Below are 24,646 nucleotides of genomic sequence, written 5' to 3' on the forward strand. Positions count from 1 at the left end.
TTTATTTTGTCATGCGTTTGATAATTTTAATACTTTTTTTACTTATAATTTTACCATTGATCTTGTATTTTCTAGAAACCACTGTGTGCATGTAATTCATTGAATTTCGAGTGCAAAATGCAAATTGGTAGAAATGTAATAAATAATAACTCAGCAGTAGTGGAATAATTGTTTATTAATTTAGTCAAGTGGTGATGGTTTTTCTATTTAGTCCAGTGATTTTCGATTTTCTATAGGAAATAGGGTTTCAGAGGATAAAAAATATACGAATCGATAGATTGGAGGTGGATTAGGAACATTTTGATATTTTTATACCGATTTTTATCAGCAAAATTTATCACTAATTAAAGATAATTAAATTTTGGTTTAATTGTGATTCATCAGGTTCAGTTTTGCCCCATCTTCAACGTACAATTGGAGAAAAGAAAAATATTTTGGAGCTTGTAACATTTTCTATCGTACGAAGTCAAGAGTTTTAATAGGTTGGGCCTAGTGTAGGTTCTGAAGTTTGGGAAGTTTAGCTGGACCAAGGGTGAGGCCCAACATGGGTCCACCAGTATAAACCAGGCCTGATCCAAGCTAATCTAAACCAAAGCCTGACGTCAATCAGATCTTGAAATTAAATAGACTGGAAATCGGACTTAACACATATTTATTTTATTTTTCACTAATAACATTGTTATAAAATCTGCCATCAAAGACTTAAAGAAAATTCATAAAAAACTTGGTATTGCGTACATTAAGTCGTGCAGATGATGCCTATTTAATTAATCAACTTGAAGTTAATCAATCGTTAACATAAGACAATTGTGGATTTTTAAAAAATAAAATAACAAATAATCGACTCCAATCAATTTTCCATAATTTAATGACTCCATTGGCATCACCATCGGTTGAAGCCAGGCCTTGTTGTTAATGTTGGCAATTCCTATCGAGGGTTACACTGCTCATGTCAGTGTTGAGGGCACCAGCTAAACGTGTCTAGGGACAGACGAGCGTAAGTACATCTGTCTTACAGACAGTTATGAGGTTCATAAATTAATTTCCGTACGTCAAGAACGAAATTTATAAAATGCACCGAGTTATTCTATAAAAATGCAACCATTTCTCTTTATGAAGGAAATAATTTAAATAATTTTACAATTCATCTTAATGAGCACTTTCTCCACAGTAATTTTCAACGATATTTTGTCAGTTGATTACCCAGAAGTTTTCAAGTGAATCGGATCCTCTGATTACCTTCATTATTAACCCCGCACCGTCTCCTTTTTTTTATTCCACTTCTTCTTCAATAATAGTTGGGACAATTGAAATATTCCTCTCAGCGGAATCCAAGTTATCTAGAAATACTCGATAGGATTTGTAAGAAAGGGAAGAACTTTCATCCAAACAAACTTTTCATTCAGCTTGAGGTATTGAATTCCCAAGAAAAAAAAAGTTGGAAATTTGTTTTTCTTGGCTCGAGCGACCTGTAACCTGAAAGTTTGTTTTTCTCTCTACAAAACATATTGTCAGAGAAAAAAAAATTAACGGTTGATAGTACACGAGTGAAAAAAATATCTCGAAAATTGAAGTAGTTTTTCACTAACACATGGGCCAGACTGAATGGGGCAGAAATAAATCCTCGGGAAAAACTTGAGGCGAGTGCATTTTATGAATTGATTTCCCCACGATTTTAATATATTTATTTATTATTATATATATTTCCTTGATGTTACAAAAGTTTTCTTCATTGTTTCACATCCTCCCCAGCCTCTCTTAAAATCTCTTATAATTTACTAGCAACATTTATTTAAAAAACAACTAGCAGTATTTATATAAATAAAGACAAAAAAAAACCCCAATAATTTATTCCCCTTTTGGTCCCCACTTTTCCTTTTAACCTCCTCTCCTTAGTCCTTACTGCCCGTCTCCCTTTCTTTCTTTCTTCCCTTTGATGATTTTAATATATATTATACATGCGATAAATAACACATAAATGTTTATCTTCAATAAGTAGATTTATCGTTTCATAAATGACTGCGAAAATTTCGAACACTTCGAAATTGAAAACGACCGTCAGATGGTTCCACTGGATTTTAGTCCTTAATGTCCTGAGGGGTTCTGACCCCTCACTACGGCCCTGATGTTGTTTTGAACGCCTCCATCCGACAACAACATCGGTACTCTTTTGTTTGAGTGGAATATAAATGAATTTGATGAATTGTTAGTTGTTAATTTAATTGAACAATGAGTGATGGAAAACCAAAAATATTATAAATATATTAAACCGTTAAAATTACGGCGCATGGAGCCATTCCTTAAAATCCTTCACGGTAAACCTTTTTACTCACATAATTGACACATTTTATTCACATAATTGACGACGAGAACTGCTGATCATAAAAAAAATCGCCTCGTAATTGACATTCAGTGACAGTGTGTTGCTTAATTGATAGATGTCCTAATTAAATAAAATCTCTCAACATTGAAAATCGAATATACTAGTTATTGATTGAAGTATTTTTTTCCGCGTCCAGTTTCTCTAAAATTATTTCCATTCTCTCGATAGTAAACAGGAAAATCATGACTATTTGCAGCTGATCATAATAATTTGTTTTGAGTGATTGAAGGTTTTAAAATATCAGAAAAAACATGAAAGTATATTCAAGAAAGTCTTTCTTCATTTAACATTTTTATGCTTCATCATTTTACTGTAATGACAGGTATTTTTCGATCCTCCAGTAAATTCACCATCAAAAAGCGCAATGAAAAATCCATTAAAATAATATTTTGCATTCTAACATCACTTAAGAGTTCATTAACAATCACTCCATTTTACCCTACATTCTGTTTTCCCTCACCTTCCTCCCCCCCATTTCGCGCCACTCAATTTTGCTCCGGTGGCCCATTTTATCCCATCCTCCGTCTGTCGATTCATTTTGCCCCACACTCTACTTTCCACCCCGGTCCATTGAGTCCCACATCCCATTTTCCCCGAGCGAACCATTTTGCCCCGTCGGCCCATTTTGTCCCACTCTATTTTACGTCATCCAGTTCGTTTGGTCCCACACTCACTTTCACCCCCTCCCCTCGGTGTATTTTCCCCTACATTCCCTTCTACATCATCCGCCAATTTTACCCCGGTGGTCCATTTTGCCCCATCCTCCGTCCGGCCGATCTGTTCCGCTCAAACTTCTGCTTTGCACCCCGACCCATTTGCCTCACCGGCCCATTTAGTCCCATATTCAGTTTGTCCCGAGCGGGTCATTCTATCCCACCGGTCCATTTTGCCCCGCCGGTCCATTTTGCCCCATTAATACATTTCGCCCCACTCTCCACTTGACAACACTCTAGTTTGAGCCGCCTGGCCCATTCGGTCCCACCCTCGCATGTTCCTCCATCGGTCCATTTTACCCCACTCACCCCCATGTGTTAATGACCAACAGTCTTAAGGGTGATTGTTAATTAGTTTTTACTGGATTTTCAGTTCTAGATTAGGCTAAAAAATTCCTGAATCTTCCTCTCAAGTCGGTCGGTAATTTTTGGCGAAATTTTTACCAAAATTATCCCCCATTTCTCCCTCCATATTAATTTTTCCGAGCCACATGGGACTTTATAAATCTCTATTCTCCCGGTTCATTGACTTTCGTCGAGTCGTTAGATAAATATTGCTTATCTCGAATGCTGAGTTTATTCAATCCGGTATTAAGAGTCGCTCTCTCGCACGTGCCTATGACCGGGGGGAACTTTCGACGTTCAATGAAGGGGTTGGGGACTGGTGGGACGGGGGTAGGGGGTATAATCTGCAAAGAAAATTGTAAGAGCGCTCCAGTTTCTCGTGGAAACGTTATCACATATCGCATTAATTCAAAAGGTTATCTTGATATTTTTTTATTTTGATGTGAAGTAATTCTCGCAAAGACTCAATACTGATTAATTAAATAGATGAATAAAACATCGCTGATGAACGTGATTCTAATGAGTTAATTTATTTACAACGTGGGATGGAGGAAGTTATCGGGGAGAAATTAATGCTCATGGTATGGTGGAATGATTGAAAAAATATCGATCTGTCCTGTATTTACTGTCCATCGAGTGGAAAGCATTTTGCTGTTCTCGATCGATTATGGAAATAACTAACTCGCATGGTAGTAAACGCGATAGTGCACGAATAGTTTGCGGTTCATGAGACGCGCATTGTACGGTAACAGCGGAATTCCGGAAGCCCGTGAGGACTTTTGCTGGTTTTGGGTACCGTTATATCGTTCAAGTGGAACATTATGAGTCTAAAATACTGTTGTTAAATTTGTCGTCGAGTGAACAATCGATAATGTTGGGGGAACGATAAACTGGGAGAACTGGGGGGGAGGTAGACAATTGATACTCAAATTATCGAGTATTTCAGTTATTGATGGGAACGGATTGTGGTGCATCGTGTTAAGGTCGTTGTTGCACGAGAGTCTCTGGTAAAAATTTATGAAAAAAGTTTATGAGAGAGGAAGATTGTTAAATAATGTCAAAGCGATTTGACAATGAACTTTAATGTTTTATTTATCACACGTGGAAGATATGTCTTCCTTCTATGATGTCTCCAGATGAACTGACCCTTAATGACCAGAGTTTTCACACTCTGGACCCATTTCATAAAAGGGTCTTGTTTATTCATTCTTTTTTGTTCCTTCTCTGGTTCTGTTTATTAAAACTATTCTAAACTTTTGGATAGTGTTCGAGGAAAAACTATAAAATACTGACGTGGATATGAAATACTGACATGGACAGCTTATTAATTTTTGCCTTATTTTGCCTTAGATTAAAGCGTAATTTTAAAAAAATTAACTATAGTATTATTTATAGTTGATTCAACTATAGTGTAAAATAGACTTATTTATCGTTGTACTTATTTCGAGTATATTGGGTCTTCATTGGTAAAATCGACAAACAATTGATTTTCCCACCATTTTATTATGTACTATGAGTAGATCAAGTAACACAGAAACATTTATCATTACTATGTGCCCTCAATTTCTTAGAAATGACGAAAAAATTTTGAATAAAATATCACTAAAAGGATTTCCCATACAGGACATTCAGTAATACCTTCATGTGCCATAATTTCAATAATCCAGTAGACTTGTAGTCCTTTTTGTTTGTTCACTCTTTGTTGACTCACTTTACATTTAGCATTTTCGATTATCGACGACGGTATTGAGAAAATAATCATTTTCTCACGAGCATGTGTAAAATAAATATTTTTTCTTTGTTAAGTTCTGAACAAAATATTCGACAAATCATACAATAAAATAAAAGATAATTTTGTATTTGACAATCTGAGAATTGTGAGCCACTGAACTCATCCCCTCCTCCTTCACTTCTGTTTTTTTTAGTACATTACATTACAGAAACTAATAAATAAAGAGTATAGTTTTGCATTGCGATGTTTTACATAAGAAATATCATAAAAATAATTGTTAAAACTAGAATAATATTTTTTTGTATATTATCTTTCAGATATTTCCTACAGTTTGGAGCGAGCATAAAGGTGAGTCAAAGAGAGTTTTAATAGTGAGCAAATAGTAAAATACTAGAATTTGTTATTATATTAACAATTGGAACAGATAATAAAAGATAATGACAACAACGTCAATACGAAATTCGAGTAATTGAACAAATTTCTCAAAAGTTTACCAATAAGGAACCTCCATGTAACCTGCTTTCGTAAAATAGGGTATCCGGGGCACAATGGGATACCCCCAAGAATATTAGAAATTTTAAAAAATAATTTTTTCCCAACAGTTCAAAAATAGGAAAATAAAAACTGAAAAAATTCAATAAAAATTCAATTCAATTAAAAAACCGGAGATTACAGACATGAAGGAAAATAAAATAAAATAAATTATTGGCATATTTCAAATAAAGCCTCAACTATCCTAACAAGACGTTCGCCATTTTCAATTTGCAGTAGCTTCATTCAAATTAATTTCACGATTAAAATGAGACGCCGTTGAAAATAATCTCAATCCGCGTTTCCATCCAGTGGCGATTGCCCTCTCATAAACCGACTGATTGCACTTTATTGGCGTTAATTCATGTGAAAAATACCATAAAAATTACCAACATATATTGCGTGATTGGTACATAAAACTATGTACATGTAGATGGTGATAATGATGATAGACCAGGATCTTGAGCTCTTGTGAGTGGTGAGCAAGTCAATCGTCTGCGAATACGTACTTTGGTGTACGGAGTTTACACGCGTGACTTTGGCACGTGCTTCACTTCACTCGTTTTCACCAAGTGTATTTTGCGGAGGTGATTTTGCACGTAATCTTCGCTTTGGACCTGCGTGATTCGTCGGCATACAACAGTGGAAAAGATTCTCGGTAACAGTGGCAACGAGCCATCCCGATGTACACGTTTCGCTTCAGTACCGCGATGAGAAAGGGAAAGAGAAAAATAAAAAGTATTTCTCCATGTGATGAGCGATGGAGTAACTGCCGTGCGTTTGTCTGTAATTTAAAAAAAAATTAGGTTGAGGGGGAAAGAGATTTGGTAGTGCAATGAGAGGATGATTATTGTTATTTTTTTAAACAAAGAGTGGGATTGTAAAATGATGTGTTGAAAATTTGTGAGGATTTCGTTATTTTTCTGATTTTTTGAGTTTCTGGAGAAAGATTTTTTTTTTAATTTAGGGGAAGGGGGAAATTTTTGTTTTGATGAATTTTTAGATTTGAGGAGAGAAGGGGTCAAACGGTTCAAGTGATTTTTTGGAATCGATTATTTCATGTTAGTGTATCTGTTGTAGAAACGATTTGACATTTGGTTAAATCGTTTGGTCGCAATTTTGAGCTAAATAAATTTCCAAAGAGTATCGATATAGATCGAAAGAGATTGATTGATAAAAAGAGCTGAGTCGACATAGATTTTATTTGTTTGATGAAGTAGAAGGACAAGAAGACAGATTTATTAAATCTACTTCCCTAGATGGACGAGGAGAGTTGGGATTTTTACCAAAATCTGGCCAATGATGAGCGCCCTCTAACTGACCCAGACATTTTTTCGTCTGATGATGATTCCATGACCGCAGATTCCGCTGATAAAGATCGAAATAAAATCGCTGATCGTTCATCTCTCGAAACGAATCTCCTCGAGTTCGTCAAACAACTTGTCAACTCTTATTTTGTCACTGTGATTCCCCCTAGTGTTTGTCCTCATGTAAAAATATCACAACATCGATTGTTCATAATGAAAGAAATTTTATAAACATTCTCCACCAATTAATTTTTGAATTACAATTCGTTTTTTGTTGACAGGTGGTTCAAGTCGACATAACTCCATTAAAGTTAAAGAGCATGAGAACTAAGTCGACTTGGCCCTTTGATTGTGTATAAATTTTCGAGATAAGTCGATCAAATCAAATAAATAATCGTCTGCAGAAGGTGAAATTTCTTGTGGAGTAAAATCATTCAACATGTGATCAAAATACCCATTAACTTAAAGAAAATCAGAACAGGACATTCAAATTTGTCTTTTTTAACTTAAACCGTTTCACCCCTCCACTAATAAAAATCCAAAATTATCCCTCGAATTTTGCAATTCTCATTAAAAATCCGCCTCACAATCTCTTTATTAAACTCCAAAACTCATCCAAATTTCAATTTTATTCCCACGACCTTCAGCATTCGAAAACTCCTCCCAAAAAATCTGGGAACTTCCGACATTCGTCACCGTCGCGTCCCACTTCTGCCGTTTTTTCTTCTCCTTCAATTCCACCACTTGATCCTTTTACTTGATCTCTCAACCAAACGTTTTGAATTTCACGAATGAACTGCACATTTAAAAATGCCGCGTTATCAATTTGCTGGACGTCGCTCTGGACTCCACAAAAAAAAACGCGGTAAGGAGTTGCTTCAAGTAACGTGACGCCCAGGACATATATTACGTCCGAGTCCTCGGAAGCCGTAAATCCACGAGACTTCGATTAACACGTCTCTTGTCCCGTTTTTCCACCTCCAACTGCTATTCATTCTCGTTTCTCCATCTCATTCCGCCATTCATTGAAACTTGCACATTCACATTGCGTCATATTACAAAAGTCCATATCATTTTTTCCCCTCACGAGTGAGTAACTGGAGCAAAAAGAAATTCTTTTTGTGGATAAAAATGGTTGAATTATACCCTAGAGTGACAAATGCAATCGGAGGAATTCAAATACCATCGCTTGGGATTGAACGGCTTTTTTTATGTTTATATATAAAGTAAAAGTGGAAAAAAAACGGGAGGGGTAGGCGCCCAGTCACGAGCGTCACGAAGTAACCGATAAAATATCTGCGAGTATCACGATTCGTCCAGTTCCGCTGGCTAGCGGCTGATGGACATTTAATTGGAGTGAAAACTAAAGGTGAGTCTCGAAGACACTGGCCGTACGGTGATATAGTTTTGATTAACAATTTCATCGTGAGAGTCCTTAAGGAACTTCCGCAGAGATCTTGTGGGAATTGATGGAATTGAACCAGAGATTTTTAATTTTGAGACTAAATTCCTTAAATGATAATCATATGGATGTCATTATACAATAATTATCGTTATCTCGATGCAATTCTTATGCGAGTGTAATGTCCGGATCCTAATATTTTGCATTTTGTTGAAATATGAGGAACAAAATAATGGAAAAACACAGTTGATTTTAATAGTAAACTTTAATATATATTGTTTGGACTCTACTTGTCAAGAGGACACTGTACACTCTATGAAAACTTAGAAGTCACCACATGGTTTTGGGGAAATCCCTTTGGAAAGTGCAGTAATAAAAAGGTTTTAGGGAAAAGGTTCTGACAACAATTAATCATTAAAAGATTTTCTCTATTATTAAATATAAAGACTCTGGGACGAGTGAATTTTGTATTTAGGGAAAACCCCAAAGTTCAACACATTTTTCCCCTAGTGCAGACGTTTTAAGTTCCAAACTATTGGAAAGGGGTTATTTGAAATAATAATTTGGAAATAATTTAAACTATTTCTCTACTTTATTAATTAACTCAAACAATTGTGGCTGGAAGACACATTTGCTCTGTACCGATTCCTTAGAGGAACTAAATAAATTTACAAAGGGAAACCACACCCTGGCCTTTAGTCACATGCTCTGAAAGGGTTCTATTCATTCCACTTTGTTTATAGACTTAGAATCAAACCTAAACACCGTACCTCCCAGTTCTCAGAATTCCAGTCCATAAAAATGTTTTTCAATTTAAAGTATAAACATTCAGAAGAGAATGAGATTGATTTTTGCTTTCTATTTATTTATTTCATGAAAAATCCAACACAAACGATTATATAGAGCATAATCGTATGTACTGACTCATTGAAATAGTTAAATATTCTGAAGATAGTTACATTGTCGTTAGCAATCCAATGCAACAAGTCCCAAAGCGATAAATCACGGAAAATATCAAATACTTGGGATCAACACAAACTCTTATGGCTCTAGTTTTTTTTAAATCATTAAAAAATAATTGACCATGAAATAAAAATCAAAATACTCCACAAATAAAATCGACTATATTTCAGGAATATATTGTTGTAATTTTATAATCCCTTAACACACGATTACCTGCAAATAATAATTGAAAATATAATCTCATATAATTGAAAATATATGAGATAGTCCAGATTTTGCGTTCGGTGAGAGGGAGCTGATGGCAACGTTAATGTGCGCGCGTCGTAGAGGGCGCTGCGTGGGCGGGAAATTCAAACTCGCACAACTGAGGCCACACGTTATTTATGTTATCAAATATTGGGTCGACGATTTAGATGCGTCCATTTTATAAATTTCCCGTTACTCCTCGTTCTTGACGAACTCTCTGAATTTTCCATATTGTTTTATGTTCTTTTCTTCTAAATAATTCCCAACATCCAAACAAATTTGACCTCTTTAGAATCGTGTGTTGTTTACTTCGACTCATCCCACCGATACGAGGAATTTTTATTTATTTAAAAATTTATTTAAATAGTAGCGCGAAATAAAAATACATCCGAATCGTTCAGCAATGAATTGTCCACAAAGTGGGACCAAATCAACGAAATTTCAACTCACCCATCGACTTTCTACTATTTCATTTTTATTTTTTAATAATAAACAAGATATCTTGAGATATAAATGAAAAGCAGATAAATATGAGTTCAAATTACGTTAATTATTCGCCCTCTCACCATTTCGTCTCCTTTCGAATAACAGTTATTATCAGTAAAACAGTCTGTTAAACAAAAAACAATAAATAATCAACAGCGGAGATCGAATTATTACTTTACGTCCCGCAAGGAAAACGACAGAATTTCTCTGGTGATTCGCTAAACTCATGCGAATCTCTAAATACTCCTGATCTCAGGGCTTTCGCAGTTATTTTTTCCGCGGATTCCACTCCTTCTCATCAGGCAGAAATAATCAAAACCAATTTTGATACGCAATTTTCCCATTAACTTCGCCAAATGACTAATTCGAAAAAGATTTTCCTCTCTGAAATTGAAATTCATTCCGTCGTCGATCGATTCATTCCATTACATCATCTTGAAAAACTGTCTCTCAATCAGCCACGAGAATAGACTCTCGGATTATGCTAATAGTTTTCCTCCTTCGATGTCGAATTATCAGACATTAGCCACAGCCGACAGGTATCGACTTGCAATAAATTTTTTAATGCAAATACGACGATTCCCAGGCAGCGGAAAGCGATTGTGATCAGTCTCTCGATCGGTTTGGAATAATTGCGGAGGAGTGAAGCACCTGGAGAATTCATCCGTGAGATACAAGAAAGTACCTCACAACAGTCGATTCCTCCACGAGGTTAACGCGACTTCCAAGAGTATGTGCGTACGGCAGAGGGTGGGGTAAAACAGAATTAAGATTTTCCCAAAAAATCGAGAATATTTGGTATTACTTAAAAGCACTTTTTCAATTTCCAAATGCTGAGTTCTTGGAATTTACACTCGATAATTGCTAAAATCAATATTATATTTCACAGTGTGTTGATATTGGAATGAACATTTTCCTGATTGTAAATTCGGAAAAGGGCGTGAATCAATGTTTGAACCATCGGCTTTTGAGTCCCAACATTTGTTGAATGATGGGGACCTTTCTGGGTCCATATCACCAGACTCTGATAACTGATAGAGGTGTCTAATATTTTTAGCGATGTAACACTATTGTTGTGAACAAACTTTGTAAACAGAAGAGGTCACAAGTCCCTAAGGAAAAGAAATTTTATCCAAAATTTTATCCAAAAAGAAATTTTGCATAAAATTTCTTCTTCTCTTAAGGGTCCCTAAATTTCCTAAATAAAAATTTGACCCTTAGAGGACAAAACATGGGACGAAATGACAATCAACCACTTCTTAGGTCAAGTTTTGTTGAAAAAATTAGACTTGGAAAGCTAATTTTTTTTATAAAACTAATCTTCACCCTCTGTTTTGCCCCCTGGAGCCCTAATTTTTACCTAAAATTTTTTTTTGTGTAGACTCCACTAGAAGGAAAAAAACTTCGAGCGAGAGCTAGAATATTACTTGTAAAAGTCACATATTTAAACCTATTAAACCTCATAAACTTTACATAAACTCTAAACAAAAAAATATATAATAATAATCATTATACTCTTATAATTTTAATAATTGTGAAAGTTTTTTTATAATCTTATATTCCTACAATACATCACGTCAAGTTCATACTTTCATAACTGAATAATTTCAACACTGACTCCCCCGATCTAAATTGTACCCGGGCAAACGGAGAAGCTACCACAACGTGAAAACCCAAAAGTCTTTACATACTGACTAAAATATATACACAACAGAAAACAAAGTCACAAACGTATCCCCAAAAAAAAAAATTTTTCCGCAAAAAAAAATTTTTCCGCGAAAGAAAAATTTGGGTGGTCCGTTTTGCCATTCGGTCCACTTTGCCCTACCCTCCCCTGTACTTTGTATACACTAGCCAACGGAATAAAAGACGACGAGGACAAGTCAGTCCGTCAGTTGGATCTCCCGCGTCGCGACTCGCCAATGTTTACGCTTGTTTCTCTCATTGTATTATGTTTATTGGGCAGATTTATTGAACTTGAGGGCGAGCGAGAAAGAGGGAATGGGCCCTGACCATTACTGACAGACACGAGAGGACACATGGTGGGATACACTGGTGTTCATTCCCATGGCTAATAAATTCGCGTGCCGCCTCGCCGTGAATCGCCGCTGGGCTGTAAAAGGAGTTGAGCCCTTTAAATGCTAATTTCACTCGATTCAATGACAATTAATCGTTACTGGCGATTTACCTAAAACCCCCTCGGCATATCAATTTTTGATTCATCACTACTGACTATTTTTTTTCCTCATTGGATATCTCATTTTTAACTTTTAATTCTTGTATTTGAAGTGGTAAAAGTTGTTTTTTCCCGCCACTTTTAATTATCCGCTTTTTTATCTCGAGTCTCGAATTAATGCTTCGAGGTAATGAATGAACGTTATTTCAACGATGGCTCTGGGGAAGGATAAAGTTCAGTTTTTTTATTTCATCGGTTTGATTTTCTTCCCCTTCAACGTGCGGAATAATTAATGAATTCGTTGCGCGCTCGGTCGGTAACTGCGTACCATTCAAATGGGCCGACCGCGCGTCCTCGAGTTTTCCGAAGTTTTTCACGCATTTGAGGATGAAACTGGGGGAAAAAAGATTTCATCATTTGCAGGGTGGGATATACCCGGACTGGCGGTGTTATCTCGGCATAAGGTAACATATTCCTCGGGAGCGGACACAAATTGGGGGGGACGCGGTGAAAGTGAGGTTAGGGTGTGAGATTGTCGACCTCTGGCCCCGGGTTTAAGGGCTTACTCTCATGTGAACGCATACATTTTATCACTTTTTAGGAAATTTTTTTTTATGCGACCACAAAGTTCAATCATTTTAATTTTTTAATATATTTTTATTTGTATTTTGAAACAAAAAAAAATTCTTTTTTCGTTTTTTACATTTTTAACATATATTTTTTTAAAGTCAAAGTAGTCCCCAACAAAAAAAGGTAGTTCACTGGTCATGGTGATAGCGGCTGTTCATGTTGTCTGAGATTAAAAAATCGAATGGATTATTATTCAGTAGATCTGCGGCTATCGTCCCTACCAAATATAATCAATTTCATAAAAAAAAAAATATATATCGAACTTCAAAAAAAAATCACGAAAATCTTGTTCTTTTTCGTTAAAATCGTTAAAAAAATATATGAAAATATTTTCGAAAATAAACAATTCTGGTACGGACGATAACTATAAATGAGTAGAAGAACATATGTAAATTTTAAAGCAATCGGTTGAATACTTTTTTTTCTAGGACCATGACAGTTTCAGAAAATGATGATTCGAGAAAAATGCGTTTAAAGTTTAAAGCCTGGTAGACAGTCGCTTACGACACGTCGGCGACTATGTGCTGTACCTTATCAAATACTATGAATTTCGGTCTGAATTTTTCACAGAATGTTTTCAATACGTTTTACTGTCAAAATAAAAAATAAAAAATCGATTTTTCGAAGTGATCACATGAGAGTAACCCCTTAACTGCGATCATGGACAGCTCTCAGCGTCTCGACTCAGAACAATCATCGGAAACCCAGCGGAAAGGAACTGGTGAAAAAACTCCCCGGGAACGAAGAACTGGCCAACACGAAGGGAGCTCGGATTTGGGAATGAAGCAGGAGATCTCCAGATTGAGGGACGGCAACATCAGTGACCTGGAGAGCGGGCCCTGGGAATAGTGGGGCCTCAGGTGAGGATGGACTGGAGTCCGAAGAAACTACGAGGATGGAAATCAGGTTGGACTCATCGGACTGATTCCTGGAAATGGAAATTAATCAGGCTAATGGAGGAACCTGAATGGGCCGATGGATCGGGAACACCAGTGCCTTAATAGTGACCAGACAATTACATGGAATTAATTATTTTTACTATCAATTACTAGGCCTTGTTTTGCTCCGTACGTATACCATAACCTATTAGGTAAACTGTATACTCATATCCAAGGTAAGTACACTCTTGGCGATATGTATCTGTAAAAGGCCTCACAGCCACACACTGAAATAAACTCCTTGAATTATTGAATTATTACTGAAATTGTTGATGCGTTGAACACGGTCAATTAGTATGTGGCCAACAAGCTACCTACGCGGTTTATTTTCGAGTGAAAAGCTTTTCTCACGGTACGTGATGATACTTATCTCTCGAGTTTATTTTCAATATTCGTAGGAGTATTACGAGCTGTTCATTTGGCGGGATTCGCATTTTCGAGGGGATTTCTCGTGATTCAACGGTAGGACTTTTTGAATTAAACTTCGTTTGTATAAATCCACCGAAGGGAGTAATTAATTTTATCCCGAGAATTGCATTCAGAGCGATTATCGTTAGCTTGAAAAGTTACAGATTGAAGTGATCCTCTAATGAACACAATTAACGCTTCTCTAAGACCGATTTGATTGACTGAAATTGAACTTCTCCGGAATTGAAGTTTCTTTCATTTATTCCTAATAACAAAAGTATTTGATTTCTTTTCGACCACAAGTTTTTTATTTGACGTAAATTCTGAGATTTACTTGAGAACCACAATTATTCTGATGATTAAATTATTATGTAGTTTAAACAGAAAATAGTTTTCAATACAATAAAAACAAACAGAAGGTGAAGTGCCTGAGTAGCATATTTTTAACTCATGATTTATTTTAAATTTAAATTAAATCAGAATAAATTATTTCTAATTACTGAGCTGAGTTACCAGATTCTATATTTTTGTTACTGGTAAATTATAAGAGATAGTAAGAGAGGCTGGGGAGGATGTGAAACAAAGAAAACGCTTGTAACATCAAGGAAATAAATGTGAGGATGTGATGATGTAAATTAAATCAAAGGTTAAATTAACAAAACGAAAGAATTACATAGTAATTTTGAGTATTTCATTATTGATAACTTGAAGTAGACTGAACTATTCATATTTCTATTTTTTGGTTTGTTTAAATCTTTCCTAAATTACAGTTATCACTACTTAATTAACTACTAATTATTAAGTAATTGTTCCATCTCTAATTTCTGACGAATCACATAAAATATTTGAATACGTCTTTCATAACTCGACTCACTTCACGTTGTGTTCACACTGAAAAAATGATTTGATTCACCCTGCGCACTGTCACTGCGCACCATAGCCAGTCCAATTAAACTGACTTTAACGTACTGCAATCAGCTGATTCCCTTCCCGATGGAAAAACGTTATTTTATCTTCTAAAAATAGACAGAAAAGCCTGAAAATGGGTACCAGTAAGAAAATAGGATTTTTCACTCCTAGGCCGGAAAGGTGATTCCTTCGAATGCAGCCAAACCCTTCCCCTTCGCTTCGGCCTATAAAACACATGAGTCAAAATCACTTTTTTGACCGCAGATGATGTGATGCCGTTGATGCCGTCACTGCGGCCGATAAAACGCACTTTATCGGCCGCTAAAATGCGTTTTCCGCCGCAATGACGTACAAGTTTTCGTTCTCTTGTAGTTTCCTACCTGGGATACCAAGAAGCCAGGCCAATAAAGCTCACCAAGCACACGTCGTACGACATACTCCGCCAACGTCCGAGATAAGGGGCCATATGGATCCGTTGCCCTATCAGGCCCCCAAGACTCTCTTGGAGCCTCTCTCTGCTTTGTATGCATCCTATCACCACCGAGATATCCCCGTTCACTGCTGACTCTCTCGTTCTTTCCCACTGGTCATTCCTCACAAACGCTTGAAAGTCTTTTTTTCTGGTCAACGTCTGACAATTATTAACGGTTTCGTGCAGCAACGCAAAATCATGTACTCGCTACGCTTGAACGTTTCCAGTGAATTATCAACACGAGTGACTGAACAATCGAAAGTTTTTTGAGAGTGAGAGTCACTCCCTGGAGCTGTGGATCTCTCTCGATAATTTATTTTTATTTTGACAGGAGTTCAATGATGACGGTAGGATAGGTGAGAGGATAAGGAGTGAAACAAGATGAATATTCAGCTTTCATGGAAATTCTTGAGATAATTGGGAGAAGGGGGAGGGAGGAGGAAGGGTGGGGAGAGTTACAGTCGAAAATGATTGTAGTGAGAGTAATTTTGATTTTTTTGTGTGAAAATTGGATTAGAAATTATTGGGATATGGGTAAAAGTAGATAAATAAATGTAGCAACACAATCAATTACTTTAACTTGAATTATTTATTATTGGCAACAGGAAGGCACGACTGACCTGGAGGACCGGTGTCCAGAGATTGAATTCTTACTATTTGAAAAGACTTTATTAAGAGAAAAAATAAGAGAACGTTTATGAGTACAGGGGACAGTGTTTTCTGTGAATTCCACATGTGGTAAGGATTGCAACACTCTCAAGTTCGCAGCTTTTTTGTTGTTTTCCGAACACGTCATAAACCTTGTCAAGTGATTTTTTCGAGTGAGCTGTCATCTAATAAAATGATTTGAAGGAATTTCGGAAATAGTCAAATGGTAAACGGGAATGAGGATTTTTGATTAACTGGGAATATTCTAACAGATGTTGGGTAACTTATTTTATTTGCACTTAACAAAGTATTGTAAATAGTGGGTATACAACATTAGAAATGAAAAATTAAATTGATGCAATGCAATTGGAGTTTGACAGCTCCAGTGAGGTTCACAAATCTGCCACCAAACCTTTCATCCACCTTCAACAATTTTGGTTTATCATACAAAACTTTTATTTCCCGCGCTTTTTTATTTCTATTTATTTGTCAAACGTTTCCAGGGAAAGCCAGTGTCTACCATTTTTCCCCGGCGCATTTATCACAGAAGTTTATTTTCCCTCTTTTCACCATCAAATTTACGAATTTATATCCGGCTTTCCGGAGGCATCGGACTCGCCTCAAGGAAAATCTCCCTCTGTGGGGCTCCACGATGTTGAGTTATACGAGAGGATTATTATGGATATATGATAAATATGAAGATTTCACAGACATTGTTCGGAAAGCCGTAGGTAATGGTAGACCAGGGCTGGGCCGGTTAATGCAGAGAGACGTGGCTGGTGGTTGGGTGAGGGAGTGGTAATTGATATGCGGGCGAGAGAGTAATTAGGAATGGAGTGCGCGCGTTCATTGAGAAAGAGAACTCAGAGTAGAGAAGATACTGGCAGAGTACCAAGTAAAGTGTAAGTTTGTCTTGTACGTGGCGCCAGAGAACTTGGGGGTTAATGAGTCTTCAAGGGAGTCTAAATATTTTCTTCTTACTGAAGCAAATTAAATAAATTACTTCCATTTTTCACAATTAAAACATAATAGAAGTTAATTGGATGAAACATGATAGAATGTTTATACTGCGATTAATGGAAAAGAAATGGACCTGAGGTACACGGAAATGTGGGAGTGGTAGGGATTATTATAATGTAAGAAATTTGATTGATAAGATTCTGGTACATGAGGTTGGGTAATTGCGGCCGATAAAACACGCTTTATCGGCCGCGGCCGAAAAAGTGATCCTGACTCTTGTGGTTTATAGTGCGAGGGGAAAGAGAGAGATTCTGACCGCATTTGTTAAAAGTACTTTTTTAGGTCTAGGCGTGAAAAATACTATTTCCTCGGTGATGAGCGTTTTCAGAATTTGCAATATATTTTTAGGAGGGAAAATGGCGCTTTTTAATTTGGACGGGAATCAACTGTTTGCAATACGTTAAAATCGCTTTAATGGTACTGACACTGGTGCGCAGTGACAGTGCGCAGTCTGAATCACACCGTTTTTCTGAGACTGAACACAACGTGAAGTGAGTCGAGTTAAAAAACTTATCTCTGTGACATGTCTCCTTTGCAAAAAAGGAGGGCGGGACTATTATATCTGTAGTTGGGGAATGTCAAGAAATTATAAGGGTTGGGAATCGTCACGACGTGTCTACAGCGCCTATAATAAAAATGCGGAGAAAATTAAATGTTGTGTTAGATTTTAATTGGACGCCAGGTTAATAAATCAATAGACGTTTACGTAAGAGCAATTGAATTATATTTTACTAAGATGTGGTCACACTTCGAGAGCAGTAGCCGAACTGACAAACGATCTCGAAGTCCCCAAAAACCAAAGCATCGGCATTCTGATTTCCTTCTTTCCATAAACGAAGATTTGTTTCTATTATTTAATAAACATTCATTAGAGCCTTCGTGGTAAGACCACACAGACGACCTCTCCAAGAAACAATTACCTCATAGTATAATAAATATAAACTTATACATGTCTGTAATATGATCGTATTGTTTTTGCTTTTTTCAATATGTCGTTTGAGAATTAGGTAACATATCGATTGTAATAAAGTGTTTTAAGGCGACGAGAAATGTCCGGGAAAATTCGATCGTCGTTGGTGAGGTGAAACCCCAGTATCAAACAGAGTTTTCGGACAAATTTAGTAGTCGCGGAGCAAAACGTCATTAACGAAACAGAATATTCTCCTGAGGGGCGTAATAAAACTCTTTGCTCGATGGATTTATAATTTTTAAAAATATTAATCAGGGGTTTTACGACAGGCGGAAATACTACCACTGTACTACCGAAGAGGCTGGGGAGGATGTAAAACAAAGAAAAACGTCTGTAACATCAAGGGAATAAATGAAATGTGGAAAAAAATATATGGGGTTTTTACGATTGATAATATCTTTAGTTTTCGAAGATAAAACGCAGATAATGCACAGTAAAATAAATTCTTCTGCGCCAGAACAACCTCCTTATAAATATCTCGACACAATCGACCACTAATTGATCGTTAATTCTCCTCAGAATCTAAGGTAACAATTCAACCACGAGAGGGATGTATCGGGAGGGGGTGAGAGGGCGGCGGTTGTTTCGCGATGAAGTACAGGGCATCATCTGCAATTAAGACGCGGGCAAGCGTGTAATTGGTAAGGACCTTCGGGGCGTAACTCGACCAAGTTATAACTACAATATTAGCCTAACAATAACAACAACGTGAGATACGATGAATCTGAATTATTACTACCCTCTTAGAGTCACGTGAAATCATAGATCTTTGCAGGATCATGGTTATGTGAATCGCGTGTAACTCATACACTCGTGATTATCAATGTAATGGGCATTCGTTTATCCGATTTGTGTGCGTGATCTCTTGCACGAGTTTATTGAACATTGCTCCCATGATCGGTGGACTTATGGGGCCACAATCGATTAATTAAACGAATGGGTGTTACAGTGTCTATAGGCACGATAAAGAGGGTAAAAAAAACAGACTTGGGTGGGGGACAGGGGGGGGGGAGGGAGTAGTTTGAACGTTTGAATTATCAGTTTACCATTCCTGTTAGTGCGTTAAAGGGAGAAACAACTTTTAAAACACATCCGATAAAACAACATGTGTCACTGGGGAATTATTTTCATTCCAAGGGGGAGGGGGTAGTTGTGCGAGGAAAATTCTAGGGTGAAAGGGGGAACTGAATTTCGTGAAAGGAATTCGATTCTGGTTTTTTTGGTTTGTTGGTGGAGAGTTATTTGTGGTGAAAAGGTTTCGGATTTGGAAGGATTGGTTTGAATGTTTTGGATTTCGCAATTTTAATTGGGGATTTTACCGGGGAATATTGGATTAGTGGAGAAATTCACGAGAGATTCTTGGGTGTAATTATGAAAATGTTAGATGGGAGAAATTTTTGGGGTGAGTATATTCGATCGTAAATGTTTAAAAACAATTTTCTTTGATTGTGATGATATTTATTTGTTAAATAAGGTGCACTGTTATTGATTACTCTTTTTATGGGGCGGTTATCGTCATCCTGTCATCTTATTTTATGCTTGAGCCCAGTACATTCGATTTTTAATCATAACATCGGTGGACAATTGATTGTCCTACGATTCTAATATTTATTATGAATTTACTAAACAAGATAAAAACGGTTATTTTCAATAAATCAATAACTCAACGTTTCATAAACGACTGAAGCATTTCGATACTTCGAAATTGAAAGCGACCGCCAGATGGGGGGTTCCAACCCCTCGCTACGGCCCTGGTGTTGTTTTGAACGCCTTCACACCGCAAGAACATCGCTTCTCTTTTGGTTTATCGTTGGATAAGTCAATTTGATAAATCGATGGGGCAATTGTTGAGCCACCAAAGGTTAACTGATAATTATAGGCTCAACTATAAAACATATTCCACATAACTTTAATAATATAAAATAGGTTAGTAATAATTCAACTATTTTTTTTTCGTCTGCTTTGTGGTCAGCAGCCAACGAACTTCATTCGGCCCAACGTACCCCGTTTTAGGGGCTGCTTTCAGTGTCAATATTGTCTTTTCTCACCTGCGATTATACGCAACTGTCTTTCTGATCATGTTTTGCCATTCTCTCCGGCAAGAACTTTTCCTTTCACTAAAAGCCAATGGCGAGGTCTTCACTGGTCGCTTCCTCATTGGAATTCACTCGCGCTTCCACCGTCACCTGACCCCCCCTCCCCTCTCGTCCTCTCCATTTCACTGAAAATGTGACTGTCTTCCGTACGCGTATGAGAAACGCCACTCGTGTATTCCAAGCAGGTTCGTGAGTCAATGTGTAAAAATGTTGTTCTTTTCGTTCCAGTGATATAGAGGCGCTTCATCAATCATTGGAGAAATTTTAATCGTTTCAATTAATCATTGGGCGGTGGATTCGAGAGAGAAACAGTGGGGGAAAGGGGTGAAGTTCTGTCTGTTGAGGAATTCGTTAAGTAGAACTCGGAATTAATCGACGGTAATAAGTCAATAAGTAATCGATTATGGGTCAGTCTTTGGTTGATGAGACTCACATTTTTGGAGGGAGTTTTTGAGAGGAAATTTCAGGGAAATAAATGGGAAATTACTCTTATGTTGTATATAATGTGGTTGTTCTTTTGAGTAAATTAGGAATATATTTCCGGTCGATTATTTCAGTCGTGATTTTTGTTTATGATAGAGAATTTTCGGATGCACTTTGCTGAGGTTGAGTTATGGGTGAATATTCTTTAAAGGAAGGGAAATAGCAAAAATTACCATGAAACGTTTTTTGTAGCCTAAACTTTACTCTACAAAAAAGATTCTGGGGAAAATTTCGGTATCTTCGATCATTCATGATTTATTGATCGGTAACTGCCACTTGAGGAAAAGCACTTCATTCCTAAATTCATTGTCTCTTTAATTGTATTAAATTGAATCAAATTTATTGCATTTTTTTAATGTTTTAAATTAATTGGCTGTTATCATTATTATTGTTCTCATTATTATGCTTCTTTCTGCAAAACAATCAAGCGTACTTTTGAAGAAATGCATAAAAAATTGGGAATTTTCCAGAAAACTCCAGAACTTTATCAAAAATCGCCAAAAAAATTTAATTAACAGCTCATACAGATAAATATTCTAATAAAATTATCAGTCTTCTCCGTAATTCGGTTGCAAGATGCGACAAAAAAAATTTTTTCGAAAGTGTTACGAAATTTTTTTAGGCCAGTTCGGTAATTAAAAAAATTTCCCTCATCACTTCCGTAATCAATAATCGAACTTGAATAATTTTACCAATTTCTACCGATTATTTATCTCTACACAGTGCATCACGACCTGACTCTCCGACTACTAAATATTTCCCCCAGATTATTTTCAATTCGGGCCGAAATGATGCAAAACAATCATTAAAAAATCGTTTGGAATTACGATTATCAACCTGGAATCACCTTTTTCTACCCTACCGTGTAGGTGTCAATTTTCCTTCACCACAGGATAACCCATCATTTTCACTCACTCCTTTTTCCCCCTCAACTTTACCACCAACTCTTATATACCGCGTAATTGGGAAGTTCGTACGATCGATCGATCGATACCCCGAGGTACAGCCTCGAGGGTTGTCCGGTCGTGCTACCAAGCGACAAGTTGGACCTTGAAATACCACAGATTCCGCCATTGGATCCCTCTTGTACATTCAGCGATATCCTCATGGCGTGCAAGAACACCGCATATTTCAGTGGCCCGCAGCAATTCTCGCAAATTCTGTACACTGTTGGAAATTTTTTTGAAAATTAAGCAATAGTTGCATTCGAATGAAGCCATAACGTCGAGGCCACTACCCAAACTTGTATGAGTATATGTACCGTGCATATATAATATAAAATATAATATACAATATAATATAATATATAATATAATATATATGATTTTGGACTTTTATTGCCGCTAGACGGTCCTCATTAGCCCAGAAGTGTAATTAGCCTTTCGGCTATTTTACACTCAATATTATATATAATATAATATAATGTATAATATAACATGTTATGTACAACATTGGCCATTTGAAAATTTCAATAATTTCAATTTTAAACAGTTTATTAATAACTAAAAATGAAGGGACCCCGAAAGACTGTCAATTCACTTCCCGAGCACGCGCTCAATCCTAATTTGTTATTAAAATTCTAACACAATTACTGGAAAAATCCCATTCATTTTCATTATAAAAAAATAGAATGTTCTTAATGCTAAATTTTTTACTAAAAAAGAATATTTTAGAAACAGCGAAAAATTCAATTTTAAATATCAAAAGTTGTTAAATAGTTCAGCAGTCGAAGTTAAATGATTTTTTAATTTAATTTAAATCACTTTTTTTTATTCTTCTTTTTTTTCTAATGCTATTCTAATGTGTATTTTTGGTGTTAATTTCTTCCCGGGAATTTCTGGAAAATTTTTACATCGATTCCGGGAAAAATTGAGGTTTAATTCAAAAAAATTATTTTAATGTCATCACTTTGCGGTTCTTCTGTCATGAAATGCTCCTGTTCAGGCTCTGATCTACCATCGAGTCGGACTGATGAACTTTCTACTCGAAATAACCTCAAGCATCGCGTCAAGTTGTCGAGCTTTTAAACTATTTGAATAATAATTGACTAATTAATTAGGAGATGTAGACTCATTCCTGGGGCTGGTGTTGAGGGTTCGTTCAAATTACAATTGAAAAAAAAATATGGAAATTTTTTAATTACTCAATCTTGGGGTAGGATAAAATCAATTTCTACAGCACAATTTTTTTTATTCCGAGTTTCTGTAGTTCAGCGCCCGATATTCAAATGACAACGGGAATATGAGAACAAAATCAAAATGAAATGGACCACAGATATTGCGGTATATCTGCATGTCATTTCAATTTCCAATAACGTTGAAACTGAACGCTGTCCACATCACATAATTATTAAAAACCGATAGGTTTGACTGTCGAAATGTTTAACTGAAATTCCCAGTTCACGTTTTAAATTTATTGGTTATTGATACTTGGCTTCACTGAGATTAATAAATTTTCCCTGTCTGTTTTGTTTAAATTTTGGAATACTATTATAAATAACGTTAATCCATGGGAATTTATTCTGAAATTGATTGATTTAAAAATCGAATATTTGAGAAATCTGATGTTTCTGATATCTCAAAACACGAATAAAAAAATTTCATATTTTCTCTTGATCACTGCCCCCACCCTAAGTCGAGTTCAATGCACGGAAAGAAATTTTCTATGAAAATTATAGACAAGAGACTGAACAAAATCAAAATCGATATTTGTCCTTCTCATAAACGAGCAATTAACACCAATTTGCGAAGTGTCAAAATTTTTTATGACTTTTCAACATCAAATGATAAAAATTTAGATTTTAATCTTTGACTACAAGCGAAATATTGATTTTCCCATAAGACACTGCGTTAATTTTCGATTTTTCAACTTTTTTTTTTGAAAATAGAAACGTTAATTAAACTGAGGAAAAAATTATGATTCCAAATGTGACAGATCGTCTGACGCGATCAGATTTTCTAAAAAAAATTTTGTTAATTTGTGTTATTGTATTTTGTGTTAAATAAAATTTGGTGTTGTGTAGTTTTCGATAATCTTCTACTAAAAGGGCAGAGGTACTTTAAGGAGCCGTCTGGCCAACCGCTCAGAATGCAGCTCCACTCGGATGTCCGCTAGAGGAATATCCAACACGCCCAACCATTCAGTTGTATCTCCATCAGTTATTATGGACTATTTTATCAACCTCCGCGTTTGTGGGTAATTCCACTCAGAGATTGCGGGCAATGCCGTCCTGGGTTTCTATGGAGCCGCTAAATTCTACAGCTAGAGAGCCGTCGACTGACAGCTCAATTATTTTAGTCGGTGTCCACTGGAACGTCAGCTAAATTTAGGATAAATTGTGATTGTTCACGTGAATCTGTGTCAAAACGAGCTGGAAGAATTGAAGGGAAACCCCCACTTATACGAGACTTTACGAGGGGAGAAAAATACTGGAAGATGTACATACCCATTGCTGATGTGAACGATCGATTCATAAGTCAATTCCACATCAGATTTCAATAGAATTAGAGTCAGATGATAACACTAAAACGAAAAAGGGGTTGGGTGGGATCAAATATTATCAGTGCACATATTTATAGACTGAATTAACTAGTTATAAAATAGTTGTAGAATATAATTGACTATTTATATAACATTTTTTGGATTTCAAACAGTTTCGTAGAACAATTTTATTGTAATAAGTCAACTCCTTATTTCTAGATACGTTTTCCATGAATTTTAATTTGAACAGAAAGAATTGAAAGTTAATTAAATTGAATAGAAAGTGTACTGCAATGTCATACTACTCA

General features: G+C 36.2%; 1 protein-coding gene across 7 annotated transcripts in view; it reads left to right on the plus strand.

Annotated features, from left to right (window-relative positions):
- The window catches only part of LOC135169958 (SH3 and multiple ankyrin repeat domains protein 2), a 198,607-nt gene that overhangs the window by 50,343 nt on the left and 123,618 nt on the right, over positions 1-24,646 (plus strand). For 6 of the 7 annotated variants that reach the window (XM_064135403.1, XM_064135405.1, XM_064135401.1 and 3 more), the window contains exon 3: positions 5,491-5,521. The exons of the other annotated variant lie outside the window; for it this stretch is intronic. The gene's annotated coding sequence lies outside the window, so the exon portion shown is untranslated. The remainder of the gene's footprint in view (positions 1-5,490; positions 5,522-24,646) is intronic. 7 annotated transcript variants of the gene reach the window in all.

The sequence above is a fragment of the Diachasmimorpha longicaudata genome, chromosome 16, assembly GCF_034640455.1.
Source record: "Diachasmimorpha longicaudata isolate KC_UGA_2023 chromosome 16, iyDiaLong2, whole genome shotgun sequence".
NCBI classification, from domain to species: domain Eukaryota; kingdom Metazoa; phylum Arthropoda; class Insecta; order Hymenoptera; family Braconidae; genus Diachasmimorpha; species Diachasmimorpha longicaudata.